Raw genomic sequence first — 25835 nt, 5'->3', positions numbered from 1 at the left:
TTAGAACAAAAAGTAGAAAATATCATTTTTTTTCAAAATTTTCGGTCTTTTTCCGTGTATAGCGCAAAAAATAAAAACGGCAGAGGTGATCAAATACCATCAAAAGAAAGCTCTATTTGTGGGAAGAAAAGGACGCAAATTTCGTTTGGGTACAGCATTGCATGACTGCGCAATTAGCAGTTAAAGCGACGCAGTGCCAAATTGGAAAAAGTGCTCTGGTCAGGAAGGGGGTAAATCCTTCCGGGGCTGAAGTGGTTAAAGCAGTAGGGTAATGTTTGAGCAGAGACAGAGCCCTGGTGTGGTTAGACTTAATGTAGTTGTAAAGGCAGAAGGTTTTTTTTTTTATCTTAAAGGGTTTGTTAACCCACATGTCTTACTTTATATAATCTGCTCGGTCGCCTAAGGATATGTCCCCCTGTGTGTGTGTTGTATAAAAAAAAAGCTGTATATACCTTATTTGTGAGCGCTGGTCAGCAGTCACGTGACGCTCTGCATCTCTCCTCCCCCCGTCTGACAGATGCAGTGGGAGGGGCCGAGATTCCCTAGCTGACATCAGTCTGGAGGGGAGGAGGAGGGAAGGAGGAGCGAAGGTAAGAGTCGGAGAGAGCCGGCGTGTCATGTGACCGCTGATCAGCACTCACGAATAATGTATATACGGCTTTTTTTTAATACAATACACACACAGGGGGACATATCCTTAGAAGAAAGAGCAGATTATATAAAGTAAGACATATTATAGCAGCAGCAGGACGGGGGGGCAGGGCGAGCCCTGACACAGGAGCCGACAGGCAGAGAGGGAGGGGGGAGGAGGACACAGGAGCAGAGAGGAGAGACAGCAGGGCTGCGGATGACGGAGGCACATAAACTGACCACAGTGTCAGGGCTCAGCAGCTGAGCCCTTGGTTTACAGAGGGGAGGGGAGAAACTGGCAGAATCAGCCAGGTTTTTTAGGTGTTACGGGGGTCCAAATGACACAGCACAAGCACCAAGTCATATAACATGCTTTAACCTCCCTGGCGGTATGATTATGTCTGATTTTTGATGCTGAAATCGCATGGAAATTTGGCGTTTTATATTGTAGGCCTGTAATTCTTAGGAATAACTCACTTAAATCTGTCCAAACAAGAGTATAGTAGACATCCCGGGCATGATAAAGTTTGAAACACAAAATCATAAATTATAATTATAATCATAAATTATAAACATAAATTATTATATAATAAATAACTATAAATAATTATCAAAAATAATAATATAATAATAATAAAATGTATTCAATAATGTAATCAACTCAAAAACACTGAAATGTGCTCAGTTGCAGAATTGTCGCTGTCATCACTTTCATTGTCTGAAGAGGAATTTCCCCACTAATCACTACCGCTCAATTCTGCAAGTGTTCTAATTTATTATAGCTGTTTTATAGCTGGTCTAAAACCGATTTTGACGTAAAGGGACACCTTTTGGTTGCTATGGACATTCTCAAGTTTACAGGCAGAAAGAACAGTATATATATAACATAAAACTGCATGCAGGGCATTGGAGAAAGCACTAGAGACAAAAGAAAAGGAAGATGAAATTATTAGATACAGTAATGTAATCTGTATGACTACAGTGTACTGCATGTATTCTGTTTTTTGCACTTTTTGAATTTCCCACCGGGCTCCGTCCCCGTGCGTCGGGCTGCTCGCAAGGAACAGAGCCCAGCATATAGAGCATCGGGCAGAAGACACAGCCGCTGCACACAGCGGGGAGACATCGCAGGATCCTGGGGACAAGGTAAGTAACTTTCCCTTGATACTGAGATGCAGCCCAGAGTATGGCTTGGGGTTACCGCTCTTGGTATGGACAATTCACCCTGAGTTACACTCGGGAATACCGCTAAGAAGGTTAAAGGAGCAGGATCCACTTTTCTTTTTTTGGGGGGGTTAACATGCGCTTTAATGCATTCTATGCATTAAAATAAAAAGCCTTCTGTATGCAGCAGCCCCCCTAATATTTACCTGAGCCCCCTCTTGATCCAGCGATGTTGCACAAGAGATTTGGAACTCTCCCTCCTGATTGGCTGAGACACAGCAGCGGTGCCATTGGCTCCCGCTGTTGTCAATCAAAGTCAGTTAGCCAATGAGGAGAGAGAGGGGGTGGGGCCGAACCACGGCTCCGTGTCTGAATGGAAACACGCTGCTTGCTCTGAGGGCACTCAACAGGAGGGAGGAGCCAGGAGCGTTGCCGGGGGACCCGAGAAGAGGAGGATCCAGGCTGCCCCGTGCAAAACCACTTCACAGAGCAGGTAAGTATAACATGTTTGTTATTTATATAGAAAAAAAGGAGACTTTGCAATCACTTTAAAACACCAGAAAAATACTGTAGGTAATAACTTAATTTGCCATGACCGCAGGGCAATGAAATGGTACAGAACTTGGGTACAATTGGACATATCAGGATTTATTTACTAAAACTGGAGAGTGCAAAATCTGGTGCAGCTCTGCATAGAAACCAATCAGCTTCCAGGTTTTATTGTCAATTGACAAGCTAAAGTTAGAAGCTGATTGGACAGCATGCACAGCTGCACTCTCTAGTTTTAGTAGATCAGTGTCATTATAATACAATGCATTATTAATTTGATATTAATTAAAGCTAGATAGATGGCCAATTGCTTCCTATATCTGATAGAATTTGATTTAGTATGGATATGGTACTGTCCAGCTCATGCTTTAGATAATATAGACAGGGCAGCTGAAAAAAGTTTTGCATTACTAGTATCATTATCCGTAAAACCATAGTTTTATAAAAGGTTTTTAAAAAATTGAACTGTGGAAAGGATTTTAAAAAATTGAACTGTGGAACCTGTGCATATTAAAAGACAAGCAGAGAGCAAAGGACCGGTGGCCACCAATATTATATGTCATCCCCCTGCAACTGATTTTTGCCTATTACTGACTTGCCATATCTTGTTCCACACAATGTCCCTGTGTAGAGGCAGCTGTCATGGAAGAGGAACAGGACATTCAACCCTTATTTTAGAGGTGCCCATCTGATGACTAGTGGGTAATGATGAAAAAGCAACAAGAGAGGTAGAGGAAGCACTAATTCACAGAAGGAAATAAGCAATAACAACTAGTTTCTTGCACTGCAGGCCCTCAGGCACAACTTCCTATTCAGCAAGGAGAACAGTGAGCATCACAGTAGTAACATCACCAAATCTCATGAGACTAGCAATCAGAGGCATCAGTGCCACAGTTGATCGCACACAGGAGATATTCAGCTATGAGGACAGAGAACAGAAGTGACTAGGTACAGTCAGATGTCAGGAAGCGCACTGCTATGGCTAAAGAGTCATTGCAAATACTACCAAAAAAAATAAGCAGACACTCACCATATCTTCAAACATCATCTAAAACACAATGTTTCTCTTCTCATGGCTAGAGCACAGAGCTGACCTCCTCATGAAGCATCTAAGTATGTGAAAGTGCCACAGAAAGCAAGATCCAAGAGGCAGCCCATTTAAAAATATTGAAAGGAAGCTAATATTAAATATGGTTTTCACGGATGGATTAGGTGGTAGTCATACATAAAGCAAGAAAATAAGGGAAGAAAATTACCAGATCTGCAGTGGTTCTTCCTGTGTTGCAAGAACATTTCTTCTGAACTACTCAGCAGTTAAATATAGAACATTATGGTAAGCTTTGCTGTAACAAGTGATGCTTTCGTTTTAAAGGTTTGGAAAGCTGAAAGAAAATAATAGGACAAAAAGTGGCCACTAAGAAGCAAGTCTGAAACTCTGTGCTGTCTATTTTGGCATACTGTTTGTTGTACATTTAGCACCGTTCTTTTTATATACTGATAAAAAGTGCTAAATCTTTAGTTGGATTCATTTTCATGTGCTTGTGTAAATAATAAAAATTATACATTTCCTATGAAGCTTAAAGCAGAGCTCCAGCCCCCCCAACAAAAAAATAAATGTCAGCAGCTCAAATACTGTAGCTGCTGACTTTTAATAATAGGACACTTACACTTACCTGCTTAGGGATCCCACGATGTCGGCACTCCAGCAGATTTTCCAATCGGCTCTCAGGTGCTGCCACCGCCATTCCTTGTCAGGGAAACCGGCAGTGAAGCCTTGCAGCTTCACAGCTGGTTCTTTTCTGCACATGCGTGAAGCGCAACAGGGACCATTAAAGGAAAGGTGAGTATTCCTCCCTTTAGTTCCACCTTAAATCAGACCTAAATTAAAATGATGATTTGCTACAATATAGTGCACATTTAGAAATATTCATTGTGCCTAAGCAGTACCCTGAAAAATCTACTTTGTGGTTGGAATGCCTGATGGAAAATAGCATTGCGCTTCCTGGAATGTGAGTGTGCCTAGGCACTCCTGTGTCTACAGCCTCATAGATGTATATCTGCAGTGTGAAATCTAAGACGCTGTTGCCTCTGACTGCTAGTCTCAGGGGGTTTTAAGGGATATTTGATAATATGTCACTTGTCTTCTTGCTGTAAACTCTGACTTGAGGAAGCAAAGCCCTGCCTCTACCAAGATGGCCACCTCCACACAGAGACACAAAACAGAACAAGGCATGGTAGGTCAGTAATAGGAGAAAGGTCAGCTGCAGGGGGACCACAGACAATACAGGTAAATAGTGTTTGCCTTCTGCCTTTTTTGGACCCTATTTAGGGTTAGTATTATGGATTAGGTTGAGATTAAACTTTAAGTCCATGTTTATACCATGCTTATACCATATTTACGGTGTAAAAATGGTCAAAACCAACAGCCCCAAAAAACCCATGCCAGTCTATATCCTTACCTGATTCATGGGGTGCATCTTCCTGCTTTATTTTTTTTATTAGTATGGCTGGCAGGCTGGCCGGCCAGGTACCTTCATATGGACCTGAGGTTGGGGAAAAGCTTTGCAACTGAGGTTTTCACCTCAAGCTGAAGGTATGTTTAGCCTTTATAGAGTTGGAGTTAGCAGTCAACTCTTGAGGGCACTCTGAGCCCTCAGCAAATTTTGACCATTACCAATTCTATTGCACATATTTATTTCACTAAAAAAGAGCAAGGAGCTTGTATGATTAGTAGAGGCAAGGTAAATAAAAAGTCTTGTGATGGATCTTCCACATAGCAGTGATCTCCCATGCATCAGTTCTTGATGTGATTGCTCTAGCCTTACTCAACTGTCAGCTTTGGTTTTATTGACATATGCTTTTCATAAAATTGACATATTTTGCTAGTTCAGTCTCATCTGTGCTGTTTGGCCTCTAGTGTCAGTGAAGACATTGATTAAAGGTTTGCTAAATGCTAAATAGCATGCATGGAGACTGTCGTTTACAATGTTGATTCTCTTCTAATACAAAAAGATTACACAAGATAATGATGTGGGGTCAAAGCAGTGAGACAGAAAAGAACAATAAGCAGGGAAAGAACAGGTGAATTAAAAGTAAAATGGGGAGGGGGGGGGGGGTAAGAGAAGATTGAACACAAACTACAAGCCAAGAAAAAAAGGAATGGAGAAGAATAAAAATATGAGAAAGAAAAAATATGTGTTTCCAATTGGCCTGTATTCTTGTATTTCGGTGTTGGAGGCCAGACATTTTCTGCACTTGCTGAAGGGTTTTAGATCCCAAAAAACAAGTGCAAACCACAAGATTCCCCTTAACAAACTAAAAAAAATCCCTTTTAGTATGGGTCCTATTACTCTACTTTTCACTGCCAGAATCCTTAACAATTACTTATACTCCAAAACAATAAGTCCCCAAAACTTAAAGTAGAACCTCACGCTCTCAATTAACATTGACTATTTTTAATCCTTATGCTGGTAGTATTAGTAAATAGATAGAAAAGTATATTGTATTTACTTGTTTTAAGCACGATTCACATCTATGCAGTTTGCGATTGGTGCGTTCTGCAGTGCATTTTGCTGTGTGTTTTTGCACACATGATTTTGCAGCAATTTGCATTTTTTATGCTTTTTTTTGGCCAATTTGTTGTTGGGCAGATTAAAAAAGCAAATCACGGCAAAATTGCGGCAGAAAACAAACGCACTACATGCTTTTCTGCAGCTTCTCCATTGAAGTCTATGGAACCAAAAAAACAAAAAAAAGCACTGTTTTGTGTTTATAAAATTCTCTGACTCTTTCCAAAAACGTAGCAACTGAAAAAAGCATAGATGTGAACGTGTGCCATAGGAAACCATGGACTGTAGTGCGTTACTGCAAAAAGCACCAAAAACTGCATAGGTGTGAACCGAGCCTTAAACTTTTTTCACATTTCTTCATTTACTTTCTGGTTTCCAAACCTAGACACATTTTGTCATAAATCCCAGGAGTCTTCAGGAGGGGGAGGAGGGGTTTTCTCAGCTAAGAACACCCTTCTGCCTTCATGCCTGAGCTAAGGGCAGATGGATTTCAGGAAGTAAATGCCACATAAATCATCTGCCCTGACTCAAGATGGCCACTGCTAGAAATGTTAGGGGGTGTTTTTTTAAGTGATTTCTCAGCAAAATAAAACATGGAGACATGGATGGATGGGTGAGTTTGCTTTAAATATTAAAAATAAATGAAATAACGTTTTTGGTTTGTTGTGCTCAGATGCAGTGTAGCTAAAGGGCCTGTCTACCCCAACAAGAATATTATTTTTGCTATCAGTTAAGGCTAATGGGCTCTTTTACCTATTTGTCTTGGATAGCCCTGCCATAATTCTCAACTTTTTTGATGTTTTATCTTCAAGCATATCTTGTTACATTCCTCATAATATAAAATAAATTACAATGTAACATATGAACCCCTCATAATGGCTGCAGAAGGTGTGCAGACTCAGAAACTGAAACACAGAAAATGCACCCGAAATGTCTGTGCGAGGTACAACACTGTCAGGTGTTTTAACTCTCCTGAATCTACCAAAATCTGAAATATCAGTTTTGAACTGACTGACCCTTTAAACCAAACCCACTAGCTCCTGACCCTAACATGAACTTTATCTACTTCCTCAGCTATTTTCTGACTCTAAACCAACCATGATCCAACCTTTGACCTAAACCAGTAATCTAATGTTTTCCCTTAACTAAACTCATCTGAGGCATACTCACCTTGTCTTGGGTTAGGAACAGGGGTGCACAATCTTCACAGTGTCTGCATTGAACATTATCAGCACTGTGATAAAGGGGATTAAAAAGGCACGGATCTAAACATTTGAATAATGAGCTATGTATGCTACCTTGCACCTAAATAAACCATTTACAGTGCCTTGAAAAAGTATTCACACCCCTTGAAATTCTCCACATTTTGTCGTGTTACAACCAAAAACGTAAATGTATTTTATTGGGGTTTTATGTGATAGACCAACACAAAGTGGCACATAATTGTGAAGTGGAAGGAAAATGATAAATGATTAAATATCTGAAAAGTGTGGCATACATTTGTATTCAGCCCCCTTGGGTCAATACCTTGTAGAACCACCTTTTGCTGCAATTACAGCTGCAAGTCTTTTTGGGGATGTCTCTACCAGCTTTGCACATCATTAGAGAGTGACATTTTTGCCCATTCTTTGCAAAATAGCTCAAGCTCTGTCAGATTGGATGGAGAGTGTCAGTGAACAGCAATTTTCAAGTCACAGATTCTCAATTGGATTGGGGTCTGGACTTCGACTGGGCCATTCCAACACATGAATATGCTTTGATCTAAACTATTTCATTGTAACTCTGGCTGTAAGTTTAGGGTTGTTGTCCTACTGGAAGGTAAGCCTACTGCCCAGTTTCAAGTATTTTGCAGACTCTAACAGGTTTTATTCTAAATTGCCCTGTATTTGGCTTCATCCATCTTCCCATCAACTCTAACCAGCTACCCTGTCCCTGCTAAAGAAAAGCATCCCCACAACATGATGTTGCCACCACTATGTTTCATGGTGGGGATGGTGTGTTCAGTGCGATGTGCAGTGTTAGTTTTCCGCCACACATAGCATTTTGCTTTTAGGCTAAAAAGTTAAATTTTGGTCTCGTCTGACCAGAGCACCTTCTTCCACAAGTTTTCTGTGTCCCTCACTCACGCTTCTCGCAAACTGCAAACGGGACTTCTTATGGCTTTCTTTCAAAAATGGCTTTCTTCTTGCCAATCTTACATAAAGGCTAGATTTGTGGAGTGCACAACTAATAGTTGTCCTGTGGACAGATGTTCCCACCTGAGCTGTGGATCTTTGCAGCTCCTCTAGAATTACCATGGGCGATAGTTACCATCTTGGCTGCTTCTCTGATTAATACTTTCCTTGCCCGGCCTGTCAGTTTGGGTGGATGGCCATGTCTTGGTAGGTTTGCAGTTGTTACATACTCTTTCCATTTTCGCATGATGGATTATTTAACAAAGCTTGGGATATTTTTTTATAATCTAATCCTGCTTTAAAGTTCTCCACAACTTTTTTTCTGACCTGTCTGGTGTGTTCCTTGGCCTTCACGGTGCTGTTTGTTCACTAAGGTTCTCTAACAAACCTCTGAGGGCTTCACAGAACAGCTGTATTTATACTGAGATTAAATACACACAGGTGGACTCTATTTACTAATTAGGTGACTTCTGAAGGCAATTGGTTCCACTAGATTTTAGTTAGGGGTATCAGAGTAAAGGGGGCTGAATACAAATGCACACCACACTTTTCACATATTTATTTGTAAAAAAAATTGAAAACCATTTATCATTTTCCTTCCACTTCACAATTATGTGCCACTTTGTGTTGGTCTATCACATAAAATCCCAATAAAATACATTTACAATTTTGGTTGTAACATGACAAAATGTCGAAAATTTCAAAGGGGTGTGAATACTTTTTCAAGGCACTGTAACTTTAACAACTGAATGGGCATTTTTTGACCTAGTGGACTTTCCAAGAGCTTAGATTTCTAAAGACTGTAAACAACTGCTCCTTATTAGGCTCCATGCACACTGGGCTTAAAAAACCATCTTTTCTCTTGGGAGTAAAAAAACGCTCATATAGAGCATTTTTTTGTACAAAGTCTGGACAAGTTTAGGAGAGTTTTAGGTTTTTTTCTACCAGTGAGCTCCAATCAGAAATCAGAAGGAGTTTTTTTCCTCCCTCTAAAAGTTGAGCTGAAAATATGCCTGTAAACTTCGTAATGTGCATGGACACATAGGATAACATTGAGTTGCTTCTACAGGCAGAATACAAAACTCTTGTAGAGGCAACGTTTTTTAAGCCAGTGTGCATGGAGCCTTCACTTTCTGGTGACTAAAATAAAAAATGTTACATAATTAACTGGATTTATCCTGATTCTGCGTCTGTTTTGTTATATCTTTAGAAATTGTTGTATGTATTCTGAGTGGGTGAAGGTATCTCCAAACTAGGAAGCTCAGGTTAAAAAAAAAATATTGTCTGGGGAGATTTCCTTTCACTTCTCGTTGTGTCTGCAAGAGTTCCTGGAACTCATTGGTGGCTTCAGTGCCTGACTTGACTTTTTGCATAGTATCACCGGGCAGATTGATATCCGCCCAGCATATTGTTTAAAGGGGTTGTAAAGATGTTTTTTTTTTTTTTTAAAATAACAAACATGTTATACTTACCTTCACTGTGCAGCTCGTTCTGCACAGAGTGGCCCCGAACCTGGTCTTCTGGGGTCCCTCGGCGGCTGTTTCAGCTCCTCCCCGCAAGCATTTACCACCTTCATGCGAGCTCCCTCGCACGGTGGTGAGTGCTTGCGGGCGCGCTCCCGTGATACAGCCGGCGGCTATAGCCGCTCGCTGTATCACTCGGCCCCGCCCCCCGGCGCGCCGCGTCATCGGATGTGATTGACAGCAGCGCGAGCCAATGGCTGCGCTGCTTTCAATCCATCCACTGCAGCCAATCAGCGACCAGGCTGAGCTGCAATGAAGCTGACGAGGACGAGGAGCGAAGATTCGAGGCGTCAGGTAAGTAAAACGGGGGGGCTGGGGGCGGCGGTACTGTCAAAAGTTTTTTCACCTTAATGCATAGAATGCATTAAGGTGAAAAAATTTTTACCTTTACAACCCCTTTAAGTTCCAGCTGCTGACGTCATCATACAGGTGAAGAATGAGAGGAGAATTTTACACAGTGCCAGCTGTGTGGGAAGGAAGAACTGCTGATGTTTTCAGGTAATTACTCCATGGGAAATCTCTATATTGCCTACCTAGTCTTTATTAAGAAATGGGAAGGAGCAATCTCTGTAAATGAGCTGCTGTGGGTCAAGTCGCATGAGAAACAGTTGCCCCGTCACTAATAACCAGGGCTTTTTTTCTCAAACAATAGGTGCTGAAACTCAACCACGACCCCCCAAAACTCCTCCCCCCACACACACCCTCCAAATCACATCAAATAGTGGGTGTGTTCAGTCAAATTTCATGAACAGTAGGGGGGTTCTAAAGGGGCATTAAATACCAAGATTGCATTAATAACAGAGTGCAGAGTTCAGGGGGGGTTACACACAGAATGCAGAGCTGTCACTTGTAAACACAGAAATCGGACTTCTGTGTTTACAAGTGATTGTGGTGAGCAGGCCCCCCCCCCCCAGGGTCTGAGCCAGAGGTGGTGGAACTGAGTTCCACCAAGTTCCCCCTGAAAAAATGCCCTGCTAATAACAAAATGTCTTGCTGCTCATTGATTTTTATGCAGCCCTTTGGCTAACCCCCAATCTATAGGCCAGGTTACACCTAACGCAGAGGCTCCTGTACAAGTGACTTCTCAGGTTAGGTTTTCATGTACCAACGCACATAATGTGGACCTTTCACACTATCACAAAGGTTATTTAAATGTACAGTATATGCTGCATTTTTGTGTGTCTGTTTTTCTGCCACTTTCAGCTTGTCTGTGTTTGACAGGCTGAAAAACTCTACATGCAAACATTCTTTTTTGTGCACATAAGCAGCCTAGAACCACAGTGCAATAATACTAAGGTCCATTTTACACCATATGCATTGGGCTGTGGTGGGCAACCTTGCCCAACCTAGTCCCAAGATATAGACAATGTGCTTATGTCCTATTGTTTCAGTTCACACCATGCTTAGTTTTTACACAGCGCAGCGTTGCAACACTCTACAAAATGCAGCAGTGCATACAGGTGAATGAAATGTCATTTTGTTACATTTCAGTACAGTTAAAAATGGAAAAAAAGGTATACAGGGTGATGCCTTCTATCAACACACATTGCACAGTGTACACCAGTGTGCACATTATACAGATGCATGGCAGAGCGTTTAATGATATACAGAGCACAAGTACCCACTGGTGTGAAGGGACTCTTATTGCTGCCCTGTATAGCTTAATTCAGGGGTTTCTTGGGATCTAACATTTTTGTTGAAGGGTTCTTCCAGGGTAAAAAGATTGAGAAAGGGCTACCCTATCCAAAACAAAATGAAAAAGTTTGAGCTTTAGATGAACTTTGGTTCAGTTCGGTGTTTTTCACAGCAGTGAGCGAAATGCAGAGCCAGGGTTGAATATGATTTTACATAACACTTGGGGCCCCTAAATAACTGCTCTTTAGAACACATACATCTGCAGAGTTCAAATATCACTGATGGCTTCGGGTGACTTTGCATGCTCTCTGAGTGCAAGTAAATACTTCATACTACTATGCTGAATCTGAACTCCTTAACTAAGATACCATAAATAACAGGTTAACACACTGAAAGTTCTGCATTGGGGTAGCAATTTATCATTTATGACACTTGCCAGTGGAGATCTAGTAGATGAGTGCTTGTATGTCCTGAATTATTTATTATAAATAATATAAATAATGCATTCAAATTATTACACTGCAAGCAAAGCTCAGGGTTGCAACAGACAAGAAAAATGACACATATCAAACCAAATTCATCTTGCATTTCTGTTTTTCCTCTTTGCTATATCCACAATAAATGTGTTTAGCATACGCACATGGGAAATTATTTTGTAATGCACACTGTTAAAGGCAAACCATATTGTAGTATTGTATCACTGGGTACACATTAGAGTTATTGTATTGCTTACCTGAAAGTGTTTTTTTGTTAGCTTTCACACAGTGCATGTTTATTGTTTCATATTTGAATGACTTTTTACTACCACCTACCATCTTCAATTAAAAATCCACTGGTTCAGCACGGACCGGCTGAAATCCAATTTGTGTGTAGCCCTGTTTAACAGAAGCCAATCGTTGGACCGATTTCTGTTGATCGGTCCTGTTGGAAAACCTCCTTTGATCAGCAGCTTGCAGCCCTGATGTACATTGTACATTGACCTGTGATGCCTCCAGTCTCTAGCTGGTTGTTGTTGCAGAACCCACTACTGCTGAGAATTTTGACATTAACTGCTGCCAGCAGAGGAGTCCTGCTGTCACAATACAATAACACAGCAGGGAGGATTCCTGCATCCACCTTGCTCGTACTGTCCTACTTACATATAGAAACCCACAAGGGCACCTCAACCCGTATGTGACGAATTTGGTACTACAGCAAATGAACTGTTTGATATTGAAAATACGTCCATCTCTACTACTAAAGGATTTTTGGCCATTGAAAATGAACTTAGAGATGGACGTATTTTCCATATCAAACAGTTTATTTGGTGTAGCACCCAATTCCTCATATACAGGTTGAGGTGCCCTTGTGGTTTTCTCAATGTAGGTAGGACAGGTATGAGCCATGCGTACGCGCTTTGGCGAGCATCGTAGATTGATAGAGAAGAAAGTTTAGCAACACAGCATTCCACGCCATTTTAAACATAAACATGGGGGCAGTACAGAGGGCTTGGAACTTTTTGACATAGAGTCTATATCTATGACAATTCCAGAAGGTGAAAGATTTGCCCTTTGTGTAAACGGGAGTCCTTCTGGATATTTAATAGTGTGACACCTGAGGAGCTTAATGAGGAACTAGAACTAGGTACCCTGATTTAATAATAATTTGTTAAATTGATTATTGATTATTTACTATTAATTAATAGTTAATTTCCCTTGGGGTACCTATATCAACTAATCAACCCACTAATTATGAACTAATTATTTGATCAATTGGTTAGTTTATTAAATTATCAACATATAAATTCATTAAATGAGTGAATGTATACATTTTAGATATTGATTTATTAATGATTTATTCATTTTTTTCTTTTAGAATTATAATTATTGGTTGGTGTCTTCTGACACTATTTAATATTTATTATTATTAGTTAACAAATAAAGAATAAAAAATGAAAAACAAATAAAAAATAAAAAATGAATTTATTGAGTATATATTAAAATTGGTACTATTATGGATTATGGATGAGTTTTGGAAAATTTAATAAGGATTTTTTTCCTGTAGATGTAAATATATGTGTTTGTTCGATGTATTTTATGCGAATACTGTTAATAATACTATGGAAACGTGATTTTATATATCACATTTTAAACTTTTTGGTAGAGTATGTGATCGTTCTTACTAATTGTAAACTAATGTATAATCGATTGGTTAATAATTTAACCCAAGGCCGTTTGCTAATCACTTGCCTGGTTGCTATGACTACCTGAAACATGTAGTCATAGCTAAGGCCCGCCCGTCTGAGGAAACGATTCACTCCCACCACTCCCCTTCTCGGCTCTGAGTGACGTCACACAGTGCCTGCTGGTCCGGGTGCATGCACAGCTCCTTGTACTGTACAGCGGGACGCTGCAGCTAGGATTGGAAAAACATCACACACCGCTCATCGCGTCCTGGAGCCCATCCAGTCATACAGGCCAGGAGAGGAGGCTACTTGTTGGTGTCTATGCAAGAATCTAACTCAGTTTGTGAGAGAAAAACGTTTTACGTATGATTTTAATCAATAAAACGTTATTATACTAGGGCAGCTGTGCGCTCTCCTTCTCTTCATGCGCCCTTTTTATATAGCAGCTAGGAATAGTTTTAAAAGAAGGAGCACAGCCTTTTTAAAAAAATTTATTTATTTTAATTTGCCTTTGTTTGCAAAATTAAAGTGAAATTTTAGGGGAAAAGTTGGCAAACGGGCAGGATTTTTAATGCAGAAAGGCATACTATGTGTTTTCCTTACCTGCCTGTACAACTTGAACTATGAGCTATGCACCTCAGTCACACATCAGTCTCAGAGTGGGGGGACAGACTGTCCCTCCTTGTGATGTAACATATCACATAACCAGAGAGGGGAAGACAGAGAAGCTGTTTCCATGCCCAACGGGTGCCACACTGAAAATGAGATGGGAACTGCAAGTACACATCGGGACGGGGGGGGGTGCAGTTTGCCATCTTTGCCCTGGGCACTGGATGACCTTGTCCCAGCACTGAGTATCAGTGCAGCTTTATGGCCTGAAGCACCTAAGGTCCATTTCCAGGGAGAGAGAATAGGCTCCCTTGCAAAGGAGCTGCCCCTGCACTGCAAGGGTTAAATCATTGTTTAAATCTAGAAGGCTAAAAAAGCAGTTTTACTTACCTGGTCCTCCCCTCCTCTTCTCCCCTACACTCCAGTGGCAGACTGCCTCTTGGCATCCTAATGTCCATTGCAGTGCTATAGGCTCTGCATTGAACTTGATGATGTCAGAGGACCTGCAACTCCTACCTAGAGCATAGCTGCCAACTGTCCCGAATTTCCCGGGACATTCCCGGGACTTGGACTTCATTCCCGGATTTGTGGTGTCCCGGGAAATGTCCCGAAAAATTCGGTTCCGGTTTTTGAAACCGCCGCCGCCGCTAGAGGTCGGCGGCCGGCGGAGACATTGTCTCCGCCGGCCGCCATTTTGTTGAAGTTCAGGAAGACGGCTGGGGGGAGGCTAGACGAAGCTTCTGCGTCGCCGCCCACCCCCTGCCCCGCTCCGCCTCGGCCCGCCTCGGCCCGCCCCGCTCCGCCTCGGCCCGCCTACCCCCCGCCCCGCTGCCAGTCTGATATGGAAAGGGGCGGGGGTTCTAGGTGGGGGGTGAGCGCGCGCACCGCTGTGGGACACGATGTGAGTGGGGGGGGCACTGGGGAAACCTGATGTGAGTGGGGGGGGGCACTGGGGACACCTGATGTGAGTGTGGGGGGGCACTGGGGACACCTGATGTGAGTGTGGGGGGGCACTGGGGACACCTGATGTGAGTGTGGGGGGGCACTGGGGACACCTGATGTGAGTGGGGGGGGCACTGGGGACACCTGATGTGAGGGGGGGGCACTGGGGACACCTGATGTGAGGGGGGGGGGCACTGGGGACACCTGATGTGAGTGGGGGGGGGCACTGGGGACACCTGATGTGAGTGGGGGGGGCACTGGGGACACCTGATGTGAGTGGGGGGGGGCACTGGGGACACCTGATGTGAGTGGGGGGGCACTGGGGACACCTGATGTGAGTGGGGGGGGCACTGGGGACACCTGATGTGAGTGTGGGGGGGCACTGGGGACACCTGATGTGAGTGGGGGGGGCACTGGGGACACCTGATGTGAGGGAGGGGGCACTGGGGACACCTGATGTGAGGGGGGGCACTGGGGACACCTGATGTGAGGGGGGGCTCCGCCGGGGACTCCTGATGTGAGGGGTGCTCCCTTGGGGACTCCTGATGTGAGGGGGGCTCCACCGGGGACACCTGATGTGAGGGGGAGCTCCGCCGGGGACTCCTGGTGTGAGGGGGGCTCCCTTGGGGACTCCTGATGTGAGGGGGAGCTCCGCCGGGGACTCCTGGTGTGAGGGGGGCTCCCTTGGGGACTCCTGATGTGAGGGGGAGCTCCGCCGGGGACTCCTGATGTGAGGGGGGGCTCCCTTGGGGACTCCTGATGTGAGGGGGGCTCCGCCAGGGACACCTGATGTGAGGGGGAGCTCCGCCGGGGACTCCTGGTTTGAGGGGGGCTCCCTTGGGGACTCCTGATGTGAGGGGGGCTCCGCCGGGGACACCTGATGTGAGGGGGGCTCCGCCGGGGACACCTGATGTGAGTGGGGCTCCCTTGGGGACTCCTGATGTGAGGGGGGCTCCGCCGGGGACACCTGATGTGAGGGGGAGCTCCGCCGGGGACTCCTGGTGTGAGTGGGGCTCCCTTGGGGACTCCTGATGTGAGGGGGAGCTCCGCCGGGGAGTCCTGGTGTGAGGGGGGCTCCCTTGGGGACTCCTGATGTGAGGGGGAGCTCCGCCGGGGACTCCTGATGTGAGGGGGGGCTCCGCCGGGGACACCTGATGTGAGGGGGGGCTCTGCCGGGGACTCCTGGTGTGAGGGGGGCTCCCTTGGGGACTCCTGATGTGAGGGGGAGCTCCGCCGGGGACTCCTGATGTGAGGGGGGCTCCCTTGGGGACTCCTGATGTGAGGGGGGCTCCGCCAGGGACACCTGATGTGAGGGGGAGCTCCGCCGGGGACTCCTGGTGTGAGGGGGGCTCCCTTGGGGACTCCTGATGTGAGGGGGGCTCCGCCGGGGACACCTGATGTGAGGGGGGCTCCGCCGGGGACACCTGATGTGAGTGGGGCTCCCTTGGGGACTCCTGATGTGAGGGGGGCTCCGCCGGGGACACCTGATGTGAGGGGGAGCTCCGCCGGGGACTCCTGTTGTGAGTGGGGCTCCCTTGGGGACTCCTGATGTGAGGGGGAGCTCCGCCAGGGAGTCCTGGTGTGAGGGGGGCTCCCTTGGGGACTCCTGATGTGAGGGGGAGCTCCGCCCTGGACTCCTGATGTGAGGGGGGGCTCCGCCGGGGACACCTGATGTGAGGGGGGGCTCTGCCGGGGACTCCTGGTGTGAGGGGGGGCTCCGCCGGGGACTCCTGATGTGAGGGGGGGCTCCGCCGGGGACTCCTGATGTGAGGGGGGCTCCGCTGGGGGCACCTGATGCAAGGACGGACTCTGCTCGGACATCTGAAGCAAGGACGGACGGCTGGTGGCAGGCGACGTGGCTGGTGACACGCTCAGGGATCCCACTGATTCTGCATTATGGTGAGTTGAATGATTTCATTTTATATTACAATATAATAATAGAAATAATGCGCTTCAATCATCCTGACACTATAACAACCATGGTGCCGGGATGATTGAAGCATTAACACCAGGTGTTTGGAGTATCTTTATCTGCTGATTGTTAAACTTTCTAGAATACACATATTTCTATTGTGTAGGATCTGGGGCTGCTGTCCCGTCATTTCCCTCTCTCTCCCCCTCTCTCCCCCTCTCTCCCTCTCTCCCCCTCTCTCCCCCTCTCTCCCCCTCTCCATCCCTCATTCATTTCAGACTCTAACCACACCCTCTAGAGCCACGCCCATTTAAGCCACGCCCACAATTTCGCGTAAACCACGCCCTTGTCTGTTTTTGCCAGGCCACGCCTGCTGACGAATGCCCCACCCCCTAATTATTGGACAGCTCCGCCTACAGCCACAAAAGTGTCCCACATTTTTTTTTTACAATGTTGGCAACTATGCTAGAGCATTGGGAAGAAGAGACTGCAGGGACCTGTCTTACAGCCTGGAGGGGGCATATGGGGGAGAAGGATCAGGTTAAGTAATACTTCTTATTTATCCTAGATCTAAATAAGCATATAACCCTTGCAGTGTGGGGGCAGACCCACTACAGGGAAGCATTTTTCCTTTCCATGGAGTTTAGCTTTAATTACAGGCAATTTGGTTAACTTTCCAGCTGAATCCTGTAAGAAAAGGTTGCATTTCACCTGCAATGCCTGCAGTTCAAATGTACATTAATAGGAACCGTCACACGTATTGCTCAATTAAAGTCAATGTAAATTTTTACATGAATACTTGATCTTTTTAAAAATTTTGGCTGCAACAGGTTAGATATTAGTGAAAATATAGACAGCAGCACCCAATCAAACTTCTTCAGGTCTGCTAATAAATCACAAAACGTTTTTAAAGCCATGCACATATTTTGGAACAGGAGACGATTACAGAAGCAGCAGGCTGCAGCTACAAGGCAAGCATGGCTGAATAATAAGGTGCTGCTTTCTGCTGAATTGGCAAGTTATCACCACATCTGATCAGGCCTCAGACAACTGGATCAGGTATAGTATGCCAACTGGATGTTAGAGCACAGAAAGCAGCTGAGTATCATCTACCACCAGAAGTGCTTGCTTGTCTGACTGTGTATACCAGCCAAAAGCGCTATTCTGTAAACTAAAATCCTAAAGTCACAATGGCAAACTCTCATACAACACAGCCTTGTCCATGTCATGAGAAAAAAAGGAAAGTGAACAACAAGGAGAACAGAAAGAGGGCATGCCAAGAAGACATGAACGTAAAAGCTATATGACTAAACCCCATTTGAAAGTAATCTACAGCTGGGGAATGAATGATGATAACAATATATACAACATAGGAGTGTCACATGTATATAATTCAAATATCACCTTTATCTATAACTAAACTCAAAATGTAATACTAAAAGAGAGACAATATTCTTTCTAATATGTTAGATATACGTAGGAAAAGATCAGCCTAGTGTGAATAATGTTTTTACTTTAAGTGTTTTTGTAACTTGTAACTTTACCTTCTACACCAAGCATTTTCATTGATCCCTGTTCATTTAGTGTAGCATGCCTAAGGGAACAGAACAAACTCCCCCTTCAGTGATGACCAATGTGCTCTCTAGCAAAACTGAGATTTGTCGGTGTATAAGATTGTACAACCTTCATGTACATTTTCTTAGTTGGTGTGTTCCAATTTTCACTTATTTACAATGCATTTTAGATAATACCTTCAATCTCATAAAAAAAAAAAAAACTGAATTTCTGAAGGCTCCAATGATGTTAAGCATCCACAATGCTACTAGTAGACAGGCACTATGGGATCTTTGTCTAGGTTTAGTGTAGTATAACACTTAGATAGTTAAAGTGTATTACAAACCCCTTACAATGAACTCTTAATTGATCCGTTTTGGCCTGCTAAATATACCAATGAAAGTTTCTAGGAATATGCTTTAAATTACACATTTTATAAAGATCTATATATCAAACTAAAAAAGTGGACAACTGAGGAGAAACAAGGGACAGAGGGATTTGGTTCCAAAAAGGGACAGACCCTACAAACCAGGGACAGCTGGGAGCTATGCTTAAAGTGGTTGTAAACCCTTGAAATTAAAAATACAAAGCATAGCATTCTACAGTATGTACTTGCCTCAACCCAAAGCACCTAGTGTGATTTGTCTCTGCTCTGTCATTCCTCTGCTATATGCATGAGTCATTTCTGATAGTCTATTCCCATGCCAAGCAATCACAGGATATGCCCCCCTCCAGCACAAAGCAGGTGATTAACAGCTTCAGCAGTGCATGTAAACCTCACTTCTTCTAATTTTAGTGAGTGGCCACGTGTCTTATTAAACTCCCTTCTGCGAAAAAATTTTTTCCCTATTGTGGGGTCACCAGTATGGTATTTGTAAATTGAAATCATATCCCCTCTCAGGCGTCTCTTCTCCAGAGATAATAAGTTCAGTGCTGGCAACCTTTCCTCATAACTAATATCCTCCAGACCCTTTATTAGCTTTGTTGCCCTTCTTTGTACTCGCTCCATTTCCAGTACATCCTTCCTGAGGACTGGTGCCCAGAACTGGACAGCATACTCCAGGAAAGGCAGGGCCAAAGTCTTGTAGAGTGGGAGAATTATCGTTTTACCCCTGGAGTTAATCCCCTTTTTAATGCATGCCAATATTGTTTGCTTTGTTAGCAGCAGCTTGCCATTGCCGAGCCTATCATCTACTAGGACCCCCAGGTCCTTTTCAATCCTAAATTCCCCCAGAGGTTCACCCCCTAGTGAGTAGATTGCATTCATATTTTTGCCACCCAAATGCATTATTTTACATTTTTCTACATTAACCACTTGCCGACCGCCGCACGACTATATACGTCGGCAGAATGGCACGGGCAGGCAAAAGGACTTACAGGTACGTCCTTGCCTGCCCGCGGGTGGGGGGTCCGATCGGACCCCCCCCCCCGGTGCCAGCGGCGGTCGGATCGAGGTCAGGGTCGATCAAAGGTGAGGGGGAGGCCACTCATTCGTGGCTCCCCCCTCGCGATCGCTCCTGGCCAATGACGAGCTTCCTCGGCTTCTGTGAATGTAAACAGAAGCGGAGGAAGTGATGTAATCTCTCCTCGAGACGGTCTTTTTGAGGAGAGAAGACATCCAAGTAAGTGCACCAACACTACACTAACAGTAGAACACGCAGGCACACTTGTCACCCCCCTGTCACCCCCCAGTCACCCCCTGATCACCCCCCTGTACCCCCACACATACTGACACCAATAGCAGGTTTTTTTTTTTTTCTGATTATTGCATTGGTGTCAGTTTGTGTCAGTTACAAGTGTTAGGGCAGTTAGGTTAGCCCCCTTTAGGTCTAGGGTACCCCCCTAACCCCCCTAATAAAGTTTTAACCCCGTGATCTCCCCCCGTCGCCAGTGTCACTAAGCGATCGTTTTTCTGATCGCTGTATTAGTGACACAGGTGACGCTAGTTAGGGAGGTAAGTATATAGGTTCGCCATCAATGTTTTTTATAGCGACAGGGACCCCCATATACTACCTTCTAAAGGTTTTAACCCCTTGATTGCCCCCTAGTTAACCCTTTCACCAGTGATCACCATATAATTGTTACGGGTGACGCTGGTTAGTTGGTTTGTTTTTTGTAGTTTTTTATAGTTTATTATAGTTTTAGGGCACCCGCCGTTTATTACCTTATAAAGGTTTAACCCCCTAATTGCCCGGCGGTGATATAAGTTAAGTTTTAAGGGTCAGATAAGGTCTGCGTCGCCCCAGGCAGCGTCAGGTTAGCGCCAGTACCGCTAACACCCACGCACGCAGCATACACCTCCCTTAGTACTATAGTATCTGAACGGATCGATATCTGATCCGATCAGATCTATACTCCCCAGCAGTTTAGGGTCCCCCAAAAAAACGCAGTGTTAGCGGGATCAGCCCAGATACCTGCTAGCACCTGCGTTTTGCTCCTCGGCCCAGCCCAGCCCAGCCCACCCAAGTGCAGTATCGATCGATAACTGTCACAAAACACTAAGCACACATAACTGCAGCGTTCGCAGAGTCAGGCCTGATCCCTGCGATCGCTAACAGTTTTTTGGTAGCATTTTGAATCAGTCGCTGACAGTCAGGAGCTTTTTTGCCTGTGAGTCTCACTAGTGTACCCCTAAATTTAGAGCCCAAAATGGCAAATCGAAGGTACACTAGTGAAGAGGCCTACACGTTTCTGAGCATGACAGATAGTGAAGAGGAAGTCACTCATCTGTCAAGTTCAGGCTCAGAATACGATCCTGTAGAGGACAGCGGCTCCATGACAGATAGCTCTGACGACGGAGTTGTGGTCCCTGCTAGGGTCAGGCGTACCAGACCCCAAACTTCTTCTTCTGTCCTTGAAGTGCAAGAACCGCAGGTCCCTCGTATGGAGCAGAGCAGTACTAGTGCCGCTATTCCTTCTGGTGAACTGGCAAGCACCAGCGGCCTAGTACACCCTGGTCGTACATCCAGCACTGCAGTATCACGTGGTGACGTGGCGAGTCCCATAAGTGCAGTTCAAGCTGGTGAGGTGGCAAGCACTAGTAGGGTCCCGCTGCCACCAAGAAGACGAACACAGGCCCGTCGTGCCCATAGTGCCCTTCCTGCTGCATTCGCCAATCCGAATTGGGTACCCACCACTTCTGTAGCACCCGTATTGCCCCCATTCACTGGCCAACCCGGAATTCAGGTGGAAACAGTTGATTTTACGCCACTGGATTTTTATTCACTGTTTTTCACCGAAGATCTCTATAGATCTATTGTGGACCAAAGCAATTTATACGCTGGTCAACACATCGCCACTATTCCCCAGTCCTCCCTTGCCAGAGATTGGAGACCAATTACGGTCTCCGAATTTAAGATCTTTCTGGGCCTTTCCCTCAACATGGGCATAACCAAAAAGAGTGAGTTGCGGTCATATTGGTCCACTGACCCAATTCACCATATGCCCGTGTTCTCTGCCTCCATGACCAGGGCACGATACGAGCAGATTTTGCGGTTCATGCACTTCAACGACAATGAACTCTGTCGTCCTCGTGGAGACCCTGAATACGATCGGCTCTACAAAATTCGGCCCCTCGTAAACCACTTCAACCAACGTTTTGCAGACTTGTTTACTCCCCATCAAGTTGTCTGCGTTGATGAGTCCCTGATTAAATTTTCTGTCCGCTTGTCATTCAAACAGTACCTTCCCAGCAAGCGTGCCAGATACGGGGTCAAGATGTATAAGCTCTGTGACAGGGCCACAGGCTATACATGTAGATTTATGGTTTACGAGGGCAAAGATAGTCACGTAGAGCCGACAAACTGCCCTGACTACATAGGAAGTGCTGGCAAGATAGTGTGGGACTTGGTGTCACCCTTATTCGGAAAGGGGTACCACTTGTACGTGGACAATTATTACACGAGCGTGCCACTTTTTAGTCACTTGTTTGATCATCAGATTGGAGCATGTGGCACCGTGCGACCTAATCGCCGGGGCTTTCCTCAGCGGCTTGTAGATTCCCGTCTTAGGCTGGGGGAGAGAGCCTGCTTGCAGTGTAATAACTTGCTCGCTATGAAGTGGAGGGACAATAAGAATGTTTTCGTTCTTACCTCCCTTCATGCAGACACGACGACCCAAATTACTACGGCGACTGGTGTTGTGGAGAAACCCCTCTGTGTCCACGAATATAACCAAAATATGGGAGGGGTGGACCTCAACGACCAGTTGTTGGCACCGTACCTAATTGCCCGTAAGGCCAGACGCTGGTACAAAAAAGTGTCTGTATACTTATTTCAATTGGCTTTGCTGAACGCTCATGTGCTATACAGAGCTTCAGGACGGACTGGATCCTTCCTTAAATTCCAGGAAGAGATCGTCAGAGCCCTTCTGTTTCCAGACGGTGCTCCACCTCACCTTCCCCAACCAAATGCATTAGGCCGGCTGCATGAGAAGCATTTACCTTATGCCATCCCGAGTACCCCTACCCAACGAGCCCCCCAAAGAAAATGTCGTGTCTGCAGCAAGCGCGGATTTAGGCGTGACACCCGGTATTATTGTCCCTCCTGTCCTGGCAATCCTGGTCTTTGCATTGGTGAATGTTTTGAACGCTACCATACACTAGTTGAGTTTTAGCGTAGGGTACAGCACTGCACAGACTAGGACACACTTTCACAGGGTCTCCCAAGATGCCATCGCATTTTGAGAGACCCAAACCTGGAACCGTTACAGTTTTAAAAGTTACAGTTATAAAAAAAAAAATGTAAAAAAAAAAAAAAATACACAAAAAAAATATAAAATAAAAAAAACAAAAATAGTTGTCGTTTTATTGTTCTCTCTCTATTTTCTCTCTATTGTTCTGCTCTTTTTTACTGTATTCTATTCTGCAATGTTTTATTGTTATGTTTTATCATGTTTGCTTTTCAGGTATGTAATTTTTTTATAGTTTAATGTGTTTTAACCATTTTTTTGTTTTCAGGTACGCCATTCAGCTGCAGCGCGGATTTATTTATCTTGACAGCAACAGTGTTTGCTCCCACGATACATAAAGCCGTGACTCCAGCGCTGTCGGAGGTGATTTCACCACCACAGTTACATACTTCAGCATATATGCCGAAGCGTGGGGGCAGCAGTGGGTGGAGGAGCGATTTGCTCCTGCCTTTTGTGGGAGGATGCCCCCATGCTTCGGCATATATATATTTTAGGTAGGCACAGGTTGCGTTAAATGTTTTATTTTTTACTATGTTTTTTTTTTTGTATTTGCTTTGCAGGTATGGTAAGTATTACTGTTATACTGTAATGTTACTTTGTTTTTTGTTAACCATCATTTGCTTAGCAGGTACGCCATTCAGTTGCAGCGCGGATTTATTTATCTTGACAGCAACAGCGTTTGCTCCCACGATACATAAAGCCGTGACTCCAGCGCTGTCGGAGGTGATTTCACCACCACAGTTACATACTTCAGCATATATGCCGAAGCGTGGGGGGAGGAGCGATTTGCTCCTGCCTTTTGTGGGAGGATGCCCCCATGCTTCGGCATATATATATTTTAGGTAGGCACAGGTTGCGTTAAATGTTTTATTTTTTACTATGTTTTTTTTTTTTGTATTTGCTTTGCAGGTATGGTAAGTATTACTGTTATACTGTAATGTTACTTTGTTTACCATCATTTGCTTAGCAGGTACGCCATTCAGTTGCAGCGCGGATTTATTTATCTTGACAGCAACAGCGTTTGCTCCCACGATACATAAAGCTGTGACTCCAGCGCTGTCGGAGGTGATTTCACCACCACAGTTACATACTTCAGCATATATGCCGAAGCGTGGGGGCAGCAGTGGGTGGAGGAGCGATTTGCTCCTGCCTTTTGTGGGAGGATGCCTCCATGCTTCGGCATATATAAAACGGTGCATGTATGCCCATCATTAGAAGTGGGTGGATGAAGGGAGGTATTCTAATGGTGGGCATACCCACCGATCAAGATCTTTTTTTCGTTCAGCCCACAGGCTGCATGAAAAAAAGTTTACAATGTATGCCCAACAAGGACCAGCAATGTACTGGTATGTTGCTGGACTTTGAGTGGTTATACCAGAATGATGCCTGCAGGTTTAGGTATCATCTTGGTATCATTCTTTTCAGCCAGCGGTCGGCTTTCATGTAAAAGCAATCCTAGCGGCTAATTAGCATCTAGACTGCTTTTACAAGCAGTGGGAGGGAATGCCCCCCCCCCCACCGTCTTCCATGTTTTTCTCTGGCTCTCCTGTCCCAACAGGGAACCTGAGAATGCAGCCGGTGATTCAGCCAGCTGACCATAGAACTGATCAGAGACCAGAATGGCTCCAAACATCTCTATGGCCTAAGAAACCGGAAGCTACGAGCATTTCATGACTTAGATTTCGCCGGATGTAAACAGCGCCATTGGGAAATTGGGAAAGCATTTTATCACACCGATCTTGGTGTGGTCAGATGCTTTGAGGGCAGAGGAGAGATCTAGGGTCTAATAGACCCCAATTTTTTCAAAAAAGAGTACCTGTCACTACCCATTGCTATCATAGGGGATATTTACATTCCCTGAGATAACAATAAAAATGATTAAAAAAAAAAAAATGAAAGGAACAGTTTAAAAATAAGATAAAAAAGCAAAAAAAAATAAGGAAAAAAAAAAAAAAAAAAAAAAAAAAAAAAGCACCCCTGCCCCCCCCTGCTCTCGCACAAAGGCGAACGCAAGCGTCAGTCTGGCGTCAAATGTAAACAGCAATTGCACCATGCATGTGAGGTATCACCGCGAAGGTCAGATCGAGGGCAGTAATTTTAGCAGTAGACCTCCTCTGTAAATTTAAAGTGGTAACCTGTAAAGGCTTTTAAAGACTTTTAAAAATGTATTTAGTTTGTCGCCACTGCACGTTTGTACGCAATTTTAAAGCATGTCATGTTTGGTATCCATGTACTCGGCCTAAGATCATCTTTTTTATTTCATCAAACATTTGGGCAATATAGTGTGTTTTAGTGCATTAAAATGTTAAAAAGTGTGTTTTTTCCCCAAAAAATGCGTTTGAAAAATCGCTGCGCAAATACTGTGCGAAAAAAAAAAATGAAACACCCACCATTTTAATCTGTAGGGCATTTGCTTTAAAAAAATATATAATGTTTGGGGGTTCAAAGTAATTTTCTTGCAAAAAAAAATAATTTTTTCATGTAAACAAAAAGTGTCAGAAAGGGCTTTGTCTTCAAGTGGTTAGAAGAGTGGGTGATGTGTGACATAAGCTTCTAAATGTTGTGCATAAAATGCCAGGACAGTTCAAAACCCCCCCAAATGACCCCATTTTGGAAAGTAGACACCCCAAGCTATTTGCTGAGAGGCATGTCGAGTCAATGGAATATTTTATATTGTGACACAAGTTGCGGGAAAAAGACAAATTTTTTTTTTTTTTTTTT

At 44.4% G+C, this 25835-nt stretch overlaps 1 protein-coding gene across 4 annotated transcripts in view; it reads right to left on the bottom strand.

The window, feature by feature from the left end:
• FHIP1A (FHF complex subunit HOOK interacting protein 1A) overlaps positions 1–25835 on the bottom strand; it is a 354581-nt gene that overhangs the window by 292020 nt on the left and 36726 nt on the right. The window contains exon 2 of one of the 4 annotated variants that reach the window (XM_073604989.1): positions 3600–3725. The exons of 2 other annotated variants lie outside the window; for them this stretch is intronic. The gene's annotated coding sequence lies outside the window, so the exon portion shown is untranslated. Of the gene's footprint in view, positions 1–3373; positions 3523–3599; positions 3726–25835 lie in introns of those variants that run through there. One more of the 4 variants, XM_073604981.1, reaches the window with a different exon arrangement.

The sequence above is a fragment of the Aquarana catesbeiana genome, linkage group LG01 (genome assembly GCF_042186555.1).
Source record: "Aquarana catesbeiana isolate 2022-GZ linkage group LG01, ASM4218655v1, whole genome shotgun sequence".
In the NCBI taxonomy this organism is placed as follows: domain Eukaryota; kingdom Metazoa; phylum Chordata; class Amphibia; order Anura; family Ranidae; genus Aquarana; species Aquarana catesbeiana.
This window is presented reverse-complemented; position numbering and strand designations above follow the sequence as displayed.